The following is a 9,574-nucleotide window of genomic DNA, read 5'->3' as shown; positions in this document are numbered from 1 at the left end:
CAATACAGCCTAAGAGGTATATAGGACCAATTGCCTGTTGTCTTCAATTTTGCTTTAACAAAGTAGACCATACCAACAGAGATGTTTTAAGTTTCACAGAAATTCAAAGTATGACAGATCTTTTACCGTAATGTGTTCATATTTCACATGATTTGGATGATGACCATATCTTGGTCTTTCAGAGATCAGGGCTTTATTGTGCCAGGCACTGTACAGACTCTTTATTAAAAAGACAGGCCCAGCCCTGAAGCAAGACTACAGAGAAACCAGCTGTCACCGCTGGCAGACACCAGAGAACTATATATGGATTTAAAAATGAAGGCAGAGCAGTACACTCACTGACATCATTATCTGTTGCACAGCAATGATTTCCTGAGGATGTGAGCAGCAGAAGCCATGAAATCGACAGTCTGCACACGTCATCTCACCTCCAGGACAAACCACACCTGACACAAAGAGCAAAGCATGGCAGCTAGGCTTGCCAATCATACTATTAATAGAAAGTGTTGTAATCCCATATATGACAGTTAAAGAACACCTTACTGCATATACATCCTTGTGTGTAGAAACACTGTTCCAGGCTGTAAGGTATATTTCATTTTCTTCTTTGATCAAGATGGCTTAGAATACATTTTAGAGTAAAAAACATACGTGTCTATAAACCAAGAGTACAAAGCTGTCCTGGCTGCCTGTTAGACATTCAGATGGCACTCATCACCAAATTCATGTTTGACCCTTTGCTGTCAGTGGAGTTGCACCAGGGCTAAATTTGGTCTGCAGTATGTCACCAATGTAGAGATATGGAACCAGATCCTGAGCTGATGTAAATAAGTGAGCCAGTTTAAGCCACTTGATCAATGGGTGCACTGTGCCTGCAATAAATGGGCCCCATTTGATTTTGATGGAGTAGTGCCATCTTAAACCAGTGCTGTTTTGTTCCATGAAATTAGAAAGCAAGCCGTGAAATTAGCAGCTGCTACAATGGTTGCTCACTCTACCAGCACAACAGCATTGTATGAAATGAATGTAGGTGTTTCCTGTAGTCTATCTTGAGAGATTGTAAACTAGTTTCCATTGAGGTTTAACATTTGGGGTTAGGATTACACAGAACTATGTAAAAATCAGTACCACAGCAAGACCTGAGGTGCAGGTTCCAACATGATCTTTGCAATGGTTCTCTTTAAGTTCAGCACTTCTTTTTTTTAAATGCATATTGATTTATTGAAGTAAATAATCTATTCACTGTTGAATCAAGGCACAGCCATTAGTGAATTACTTGGGCTGTTTGAAAAACTGAGAAGTTTCACAGTGAAACATTTTTATTGAAAAAAATATTTGTTTTGATCAGAATTTTTTTTTTTCAGCTAAAGCTTCTGATCAGTTAGCCTAATCAGAATTATTTCTATCCCAGTGATACAGATAGGGAAATTGCAGTAGAGAGGGGTATAATTGGTTTTGTCCAAAGTCCCACATCCAATCAATAGCAAAACTGGGAGAGGAAAGTAGGTCTGTTGATTTTGCCATAGCCCATTAAACCATTCTTCACCCATCTGATGATAATTATCCCAAACAGTATAGTTTACAACAATTAGAGAAATGTTTGAGCTATTATTATAGAAAAGTATAGAAAAAACAGCTGTTGGAAAAGGGTTTACAGATACCGAATGGAGTTACAAGTGTTATTTTCAAATGCAGTTCACAGTTTATATATGAGAAGAAATACTTCTTTGCAATTTGGGGGCATTCCATTCAAAAGAATTAATTAGGAACATGTTGCCAACATTAATGCTTGAATAGTGCTAACTACAGCCATGTTAAAAATTTGCCATGTTTTTCACAAAAAGGGCCAATATTTAGCACAGTGTCTTCTCTGTCTCATGTGTAGGGTTTGTGGAATGACTGTGCTATATACCCTTTCCTATGGAATTGTACTATAGATTGTTCCATTACTGCATTGTAAGGGATGAACATAAACTGCCAAACCCTTGTGAAACCCTTCTGAATAGATCTACTGGAGCATAGAGGGCTGAAAACTGCCTTCACACAGCAGTTCAGGATTTCCCCAACTGGGGAAAACCACAACAGGCTTGCAACTGCTTAGCTGTAGATCAGCTGTTCCTGGCATCTTGGCATAGTGGACATTCCAGGGTGGGTTTGGATTGGGTTAGGTTGGGGATATCAGTGTGACAGAATGTGGGATCGGAAGAAGGCTGGGTGACATTTTTCATGCAAATACTTTATTGATTGAAAAATGTGGTTTTCAGTTGCCTGGAACTATTTGCAAATTCAGGTCAAATTTGACAAATAGCTTTGGCTGAAAAATGAAAAGAAAAATTGACAAAACTTAAAACATCTTTCCAGCAATTTAAAGCAATGTTTCTGACTTGTTATTTAAAATGGCGTTTTGCTTAAAAATTTGAGTGAAATTTGAGAATTATATATGCATTGAAAAGTTTGAAAATGAAGGGAAGATTTCATGTGGAATGAAATATTGTGGAATGAAATTATGTGGGTTTTGTGTTTAGGTGAGAAAAAGAAAACATTTTTTTTAGTTTGACTCCTGAACCAAAAAATCAGTTATTTGCACAGCAATAGGATGCCATGTACTCCAAATACTGTGACTGTCAGATTGGCTTTGTAGGAGCCATTATCTGCCAGTGCAAGTCTTCCTTTTGTCCAGCAGCCTCTAGTTCTGAGGAGAATGGATGCTGGAAAATGGGTGGTAGCTGATTTTTTCCAAGATTAGCCTCCTGTGGTTTCTAGGGGGTCTCTGCAGCACAATAGAAGGATGACATAATTTATTAAGACTTTTAATTACTTGAGCATTATGGCCAAGTATACATTATGTATGTAGGTGGTTGGTAACTAATATTTAATTCTGTGGAATTTCCCAATCATGGGAAACTCCTACATTTGCATTTGCTAGTTTTGAACTGACTATCTAGTCACCCATATGCTACAGAGGTAAGTGTAAATTTTAGTAAGCATATAAATAAAAGTTATTGCACTTTTCTGCTTATATTTTCTAGGAACATTTGTAGAGTTTGCCAAATTCCAGCTTTCACGCTAATCCCAGCTGCTCATTTTTCTTTTGCAATTTATCTCAAACTGGCTCCCAATTCCTGGGATGATCAAGTAGACTCACTTTGTCCCTCTACTATAGATGCAAGCCATTTGACAATTATATAATGAATAACATCCTGTCATCATGTCCTTTTCTTTATGGGGCCTTCAAATCAGAAGTGGGTATTCACATGTGAAAAAGGCTGTGTGCTGTAATTCTAACATTTTTGAGGGGTGACAGCTGAGGAAAAGAAAATTCCAAAAGAAGAAGGAAAAAAAAACAAACAACTCTTCATAATGACAAAAACATAGCACTGGTGATTTAATCTGATCATGTCATCTCTGATGAGAAATCTCAACTTCTGGAGGTTTTTATTTCCAAGGAAGTTGAAAATTAGTCCAGTGGGAAATGATTCCTTCTCAGTGTAACTATTTAATTGATCTATCTGGAACTCTTTAACAGTATTACTGCATTCTAATTGGAATTTACTTCTAAGCAGAGTCAGTTTTGATTGTAATTGATTTAACTCAGCCCTATTGTAGCTTTCCTCAAGAACCCTTCCCTACAAAAGACTGCACTATATTGCAGTTTCTTGGCTAATGGAGTTGCACAATCTTTAAAAGTCAATTTGGCCACCTCTGATTTCACAGATGATAAGATATTCTGCAGAATGACTAGTAGGATGGAGAATAGACTGTATGCGATTTCTGTTTTACCACTACTCAGGCTGACATGGATTTCCCATAGGTCCAGAAGGGCCAGTTAGCCTAAGGCTAAATATTAGACTTGAAATGTAGAGACTGTCATATTGGGCATTTCCTGCATTTTCATATGCTCTAATGATCATGGCTGCAGATTTCCCTGTCCTCTTATGGGAAAGCTTATGGGAGGGAGCAAAGTAGAGAGGAGATATGTAGTTCTTGTATGCAGGATTTTCTCTATAGGTTCTCCACTGTCACTGTCTATAGGACTCTGTCACTATCAACTATCCTTCCTGTCTTCTGTAGAAGGTAGACATTGAATGAATCATTGAAAAAAACTAAAAGCGTCATCCAGGGAGTCTGATGCCCAGTTATCCCTTGCACTAACCTCTAAAAAGAGGGGTTTTTTGATGAGAGACAAAGGGTGTATAGTAAAACAGTGAGAACATATACCATATCTGTCTCACAAAGATGGACCCTCTTGCACGAGACTGCCGCTTTCAAAGAATGAGGGAAAGCCTGTGTAAACTGTACAAAAACATAGGACCTATCTGGAAACCACAAACACTGGAATAGACAAAATGCTTTTGCACAGTATTTTTGCTACTTGCCTCTGAACTTTAGACACTCTACTACAAGTTCTCTATTATACAAAGATTTGCTAACAATATGGAAACCATTATGCTTCATATATTTCATACAAGCAGAGCTAAGTCATTTAGGATTTTCAATGAAAAATAAATGTAGCCTTGAAGCAGCATGAGTGCCACATGCAGCACAGGTAGCCTGTGTGTGGCATGTGGTAGGTCATACCTCCAGAGTGTGTGCTAGGGGCAATGTGTGCCATAGATTTCTTGGGGAGACTTGCTTGGGATTTAGCTCATTTGTGCTTCTCTGTGACTTAGAGCTGAGGCCAGTGGACTTACAGTGGTAGAACAGAATCAAGCCCAAAGACAGGAATCATTTCACCCACCACCAAATTGTGTTACTGACAGCATGATCTTTATGTATGCAAACAGGAAGCTGTTTATGTTACTGTAACGAGGACCCCCTCACCCTGTTACTGGGGGAGGGCTATGAAGCCAGCAGAACCAGCAAGGGCCCTATAGGAGAAGAGTTTTTGTGGTCTATGCAGAGGCACCTAGCAGGGCTGGGACTAATGAGCAACCCCTGTACTCAGACCAGCTGACCCAAAGGGGCAGGGCTCAGCGGGTAAATAAGTTTGCCCTTAGGCAGGAGGGGCAGTGGAGGCCTGAGCATTGAGAGGGTTGGATGATTCTTGCTAGAAGGAAAAGCTTGAATGGACACTAAGTAGATGTGGAAGGTGCCATTTTCCCTTTTGTTTTTGGCTAGTTTAGACAGGAGGTCTGTGGGGTGAAGCCTGAGTAAAGATTGTGCCTTTACTCCTGAAGCAGGGGCAGAATTTTTCCTGTTTGTTGGAATGAATGCCTGGAGGACCAGGAGTGACTGTGAAGGAAGATGGAGGTTGTTTTGCATATTCCCAGTGTGTTTTCACCCCTTGAGGGTGAGGGGTCATACACAGAGAGAAATAGGTAGGAGGGACTTAACCCTTTTAAGGCTGGGGGAACCAGAAGGGCCAGAGCCCTATTATGGAGCCCAGTTCTCAGCTGTGCTGCTACTGGATAACCAGGGTTGGACTAAGTGTGCCCAGGGCTGAAGAAAGCAGCTGGGGTAAATTAGGCTACAGCCAAGAAGGTCAAGCCCTGGACAAATATGAGAAGGGGGAAGCCAAATGGCCCAAAGGAAAGGCTCCCCCGCCCCCCACTCTGGATGTGCTGGCTTAACCAGTTCCATCAAGACTTGGCAGGAGAGAGAGAGGGTGATGGCTCAGAGGAGCTAGAAGAGGGGAGGGGGCATGCTAGCCAGCTGCTGGGGCACACAACCCTCCTCTGCAGGGCTAGGCCATGAAGATTTCTTTGCCCAGTGAAAAATGCAAAAGGACCATAAGAAAATCTGAGGACTTTAAGAAAGGATTTAAAGAAAGCAGAGAATAAAGTTATCCATGTCAACATCGAGCTAGGAGACTTCTGCTTCTATACAATATGCTCCAGGATCTCTAATGACTACAGGTGAGTAGGACTTGGGTGTTTCATAGCTCAACTGTCCAATAGCACAGTGACCCCTAACAAATAAAAAGGAACATTGCTACCTAAACTACTCTGCATTGCTGTGGATTTGCTTTATAGATTACCTCCCCACCCCCACCACAACCCAGCAAAGTACTGCCTGCACTAGATTTTGTTAATTTTGTGAGCTCTGATAAGACCTTAGCTCCAAGTGATACTGCGCAGTCAGTGTCACCATGAAGCTGTGCAGGGATGCTACTGTGCAGTAATGCTGGTTATTGCACAGTCATTTAGTACTTGTTGTTACTACTGCACAATAGCTTGTTACTACTGTGCAGTAGCGTTGCTGCCCTGCAATGCTACCGCATGGTAGGAATGAGCTACTGTGCAGTCAGCATCACCATGAAGCCATGTTGGAATGCTACTGTGCAGTCATTTAGTACTTGGGTATGCAGGTAGATGCGGCCACTATCTCCAAAAGCATTGTTGGTTTAAAACAGGTTTGGCATTTTGGTGTCTTTGTTTTTTGTCTCCATGCCTTATTCTAAAGTGAGGGCCTGTCTGTCTGTACCACAGTGACTGCTATGATTACTATGAAGTATAGACTAGAGATGTAAATATTGTTTTAAAAAGATTTGTTTTTATATCAGTTAACTGATATAAAGAAGCTTGGATACAGCTGCTGCTGGGAGCTGCACTGGGCTCCCAGAGTCCTCTGACTGAGGGGATGGGGAGAGGAAGCAAGCCTATCAGACAACACGGCCCATGTGAAGCCCTGGTCTGGGAGGGAGGAAGCACCTGTGAAGGAGCAGCTAATTGCTTAACTAAGATGAGTCTTCAGGCTGCTCCTTGTCTTCATCTTGGCTATGGGTACTGGTCCTCCTCTCCCCTGCCTCCCTGCCCTGCTGCCTTCTGATTCCTGCTAGGGCATGGTGCAGCTCTCTTCCCCACTTCCCTGCCAGACTGCTCCAGCCCTGAGCTAAAGGATAACTCGTAAGCTAACTGGTGAAACTAATCGCTTCACTTACCAGTGACATGATTAATTGTTTAATCTTTCACATCCCTAGCATAGACACACCTGAGCTAGCTTTAAACTGACTAGCTTGAGTATGTGTCAGAGCAAAGGTGCATGGAGCAGCAGCTGTAGCGGGGCTGTCAGAGGCAGCACCTGGGCCAGCAGTGTGGGGGTTACTGTTTTTGCACCCCTCTCCCCCAAGCTGGCATTCAGGACTGGTGCCCTGGTTGCCTCTCCCCACCTTGGATATGCTGCTGGCACTAGTACTTGGTGTAGCTGTGGCAGCACAGTCTCATTGACCTTGCTCCTTGAGTGACTCGCATTACTGCAATATAGACATACCAGAAGATTCCTCTACAGTGCTGGGGTTTCTCCAAAATGATAAGCCTACCATTAATATTACACAAAGGGATTTCAGAAAAAAATGGATGCTTGGGTTTGCTTCTCCAGTGCCAGGGGAAGACTCCCTTTGGCTAAGTACAGACATCCAGAAGCCCAAGCCTGAATTGATTCAAACTTTGCAAGCTAGTTTAACCTGCATAGATTGAACTGGCAGGCAAATGAATAGACATTCACTTTTGATTCCAGAAATACAACCACATGCCTGCAGTAGCTCAGGCTAGAAGCTGGGGGGGTACTAAAGTAAGCCTTCCTTTCCTTCTGAAGTGGCTGGAAGGCTGGAGGGAAGTTGAGCTGAAGGGGTGAGTGGCTGGGGCCTGGTGGTCCCGTATGATTGGGGAGGGGTTTAAACCCCCATCCTGGCCTGCAGGGACCCCAGCTGGGGCGTACCTGGAGGGGGGGGGGGAAGTAGCCTTTGCCAGGCTTTTAAGAGGGAGGGAGGGAGCATGGCCAGACCCCAGCTCCTGGCTGGCACTGAAGGATCAAGCAGCAAAAGCAGGGGCATGTCTAGACCTGGACCCTGGGCCTGAGGTGAAATGGCAGAGGGAGAACTAATCACAGAGAAGCAGGGCTGGCAGGGGACTCCAGAGGTCCTCAAGTGTCTAGTTCACTTGATTAGAGCCCTGGCCATATCATCCCATACAAGGTTTGCTTGCAGCACCCAGAACTGAGAGCATCTGCTAGGGTGCTCTACTGCTGCGGGAAAAAGCCACTAAGGGGTTCCTGTGGTCTGTTTTACCTCCCTGCTCCACAGTCTGTCCCATCACTGTGCTCCTACATCCGTGAGCCTAGAGACAGTGTAATGTGAATCCCACCCCCCTGGCCCCACAACAGGGGAGGAGGAAAGGGGTAGAGCCCTGCCTGCTGCAGTGGCTCCATGATAGCCCAGCCTAGCCTGGCCTAGGCATGGGGAGCTGGGATCAAACTGGGTACACAGCTCCTGCAGCCCCAGCCTGAGCTGTCACTGGCTGGGAAGGGCCTTGCCCCTCTGTGCCTGCCTTCAGCAGCACCCATGGGGTGGTCCAACATAGCCCCACAGCCCCAGCCCTGGGTGAGGCAGGCAGATGGCAGGGCTGAGCTAGGATGGGCTGCAGGGGCAGGGCCCTTCCCAGCAAGGCTTGGCCTGGGCATGGGGAGCTGGGAATAATTGAGGTGCACAGCTCCTGTAGCCCCAGCCCAAGCCACAGCCAGCTGGACAGAACCCTGCCCCCATGGCCTGGCCCAGCCCAGCCCCACCATCTGCCTGCCTTGCCTAGGGCTGGGGCTGAGCTGGGCTAGTCTGTGGGTGCTGCTGAGGGTGGGTGCAGTGGGGCTGGGGCTAGGTCAGACTGGGCCTGGCTCAGGCCATGGGAGGAGGGCCCTTTCCAGCTGGCCGTGGCTCGGGCTGGGGCTGTGGGAGCTCTGCACCTGGCTTTTTCCTGGCTTCCCACACCCAGGCTGGGCCAGGCTGTCATGGAGCTGTTGTGACAGCCAGGACTCTCCCCTCCTCCTCTTCCACCTCTGTGGGGCAGGGAGGGGGGTTGTGCTACACTGTTGAGGGGCTCAGGGCTGGAGGGATGCAGTGCTGTGCCCCGCTGTGGGGCAGGGGGGAAAAGCAGCTGCAGGAAGCCCTTGGTGGCTTTTTCCCCCAGCAGTACAGACCCCCCTGGTGGATGTTCTTTGTTGTGGGCACTGTGAATAAACCTTGTATAAGAGGGTCTGGCCAGGGCTCAGGCAGGGGCTGGATTAGACACTAGAGGACCTTTGGAGGTCCCTGCCAGCCCTGCTTCTCTGTGATTTCCCTTGTTCACCTTTCCTCCCTCTCTCCCTGCCCTTCACCTCAGGGCCAGGGCCAGGGCCAGGGTCTAGCCAAACCCCTGCTCTTACCAGTTAAGTGGGGAAAGCCAGGCAGACCCCAGCTGGGGTCCCACACTGATGGGAGATGGGAGGGAGGATTAAAGCCTGACCTTCCCCTCAGGCTACCAGTGTCTGGCCACCCCATCAACTCCCCCCATTCCTGCCACTTGGTCAGCAAGGGGGGCACTCTGGAGCAAGGTTTTCCACCCTCATCCCAACCCCCTTCTTGGCCAGCCAGAGCAGTGATAGTGCTCCAGCTAGGGAGATGAGGGGTGGGGCCAACCCTGCTCTGCTGGAGCAAACAGCCTAGCCCAGGTCTACAAAGCATCTTGGGATGCTGAGGGACTGTGATTTAACTTGAACCAGGAAGGGGTCTGGGACAGAAGTTCCATAAACTGGTTTGACCTAAATCAGTTAAGTCTGGTACTACATTCAACCAGGTTTATCTTAAAACAGTTTCTGCCATTTTATG

This window comes from Gavialis gangeticus, unplaced genomic scaffold (genome assembly GCF_001723915.1).
Source record: "Gavialis gangeticus isolate Ggan-Ray unplaced genomic scaffold, GavGan_comp1, whole genome shotgun sequence".
NCBI lineage: Eukaryota > Metazoa > Chordata > Crocodylia > Gavialidae > Gavialis > Gavialis gangeticus.
This window is presented reverse-complemented; position numbering follows the sequence as displayed.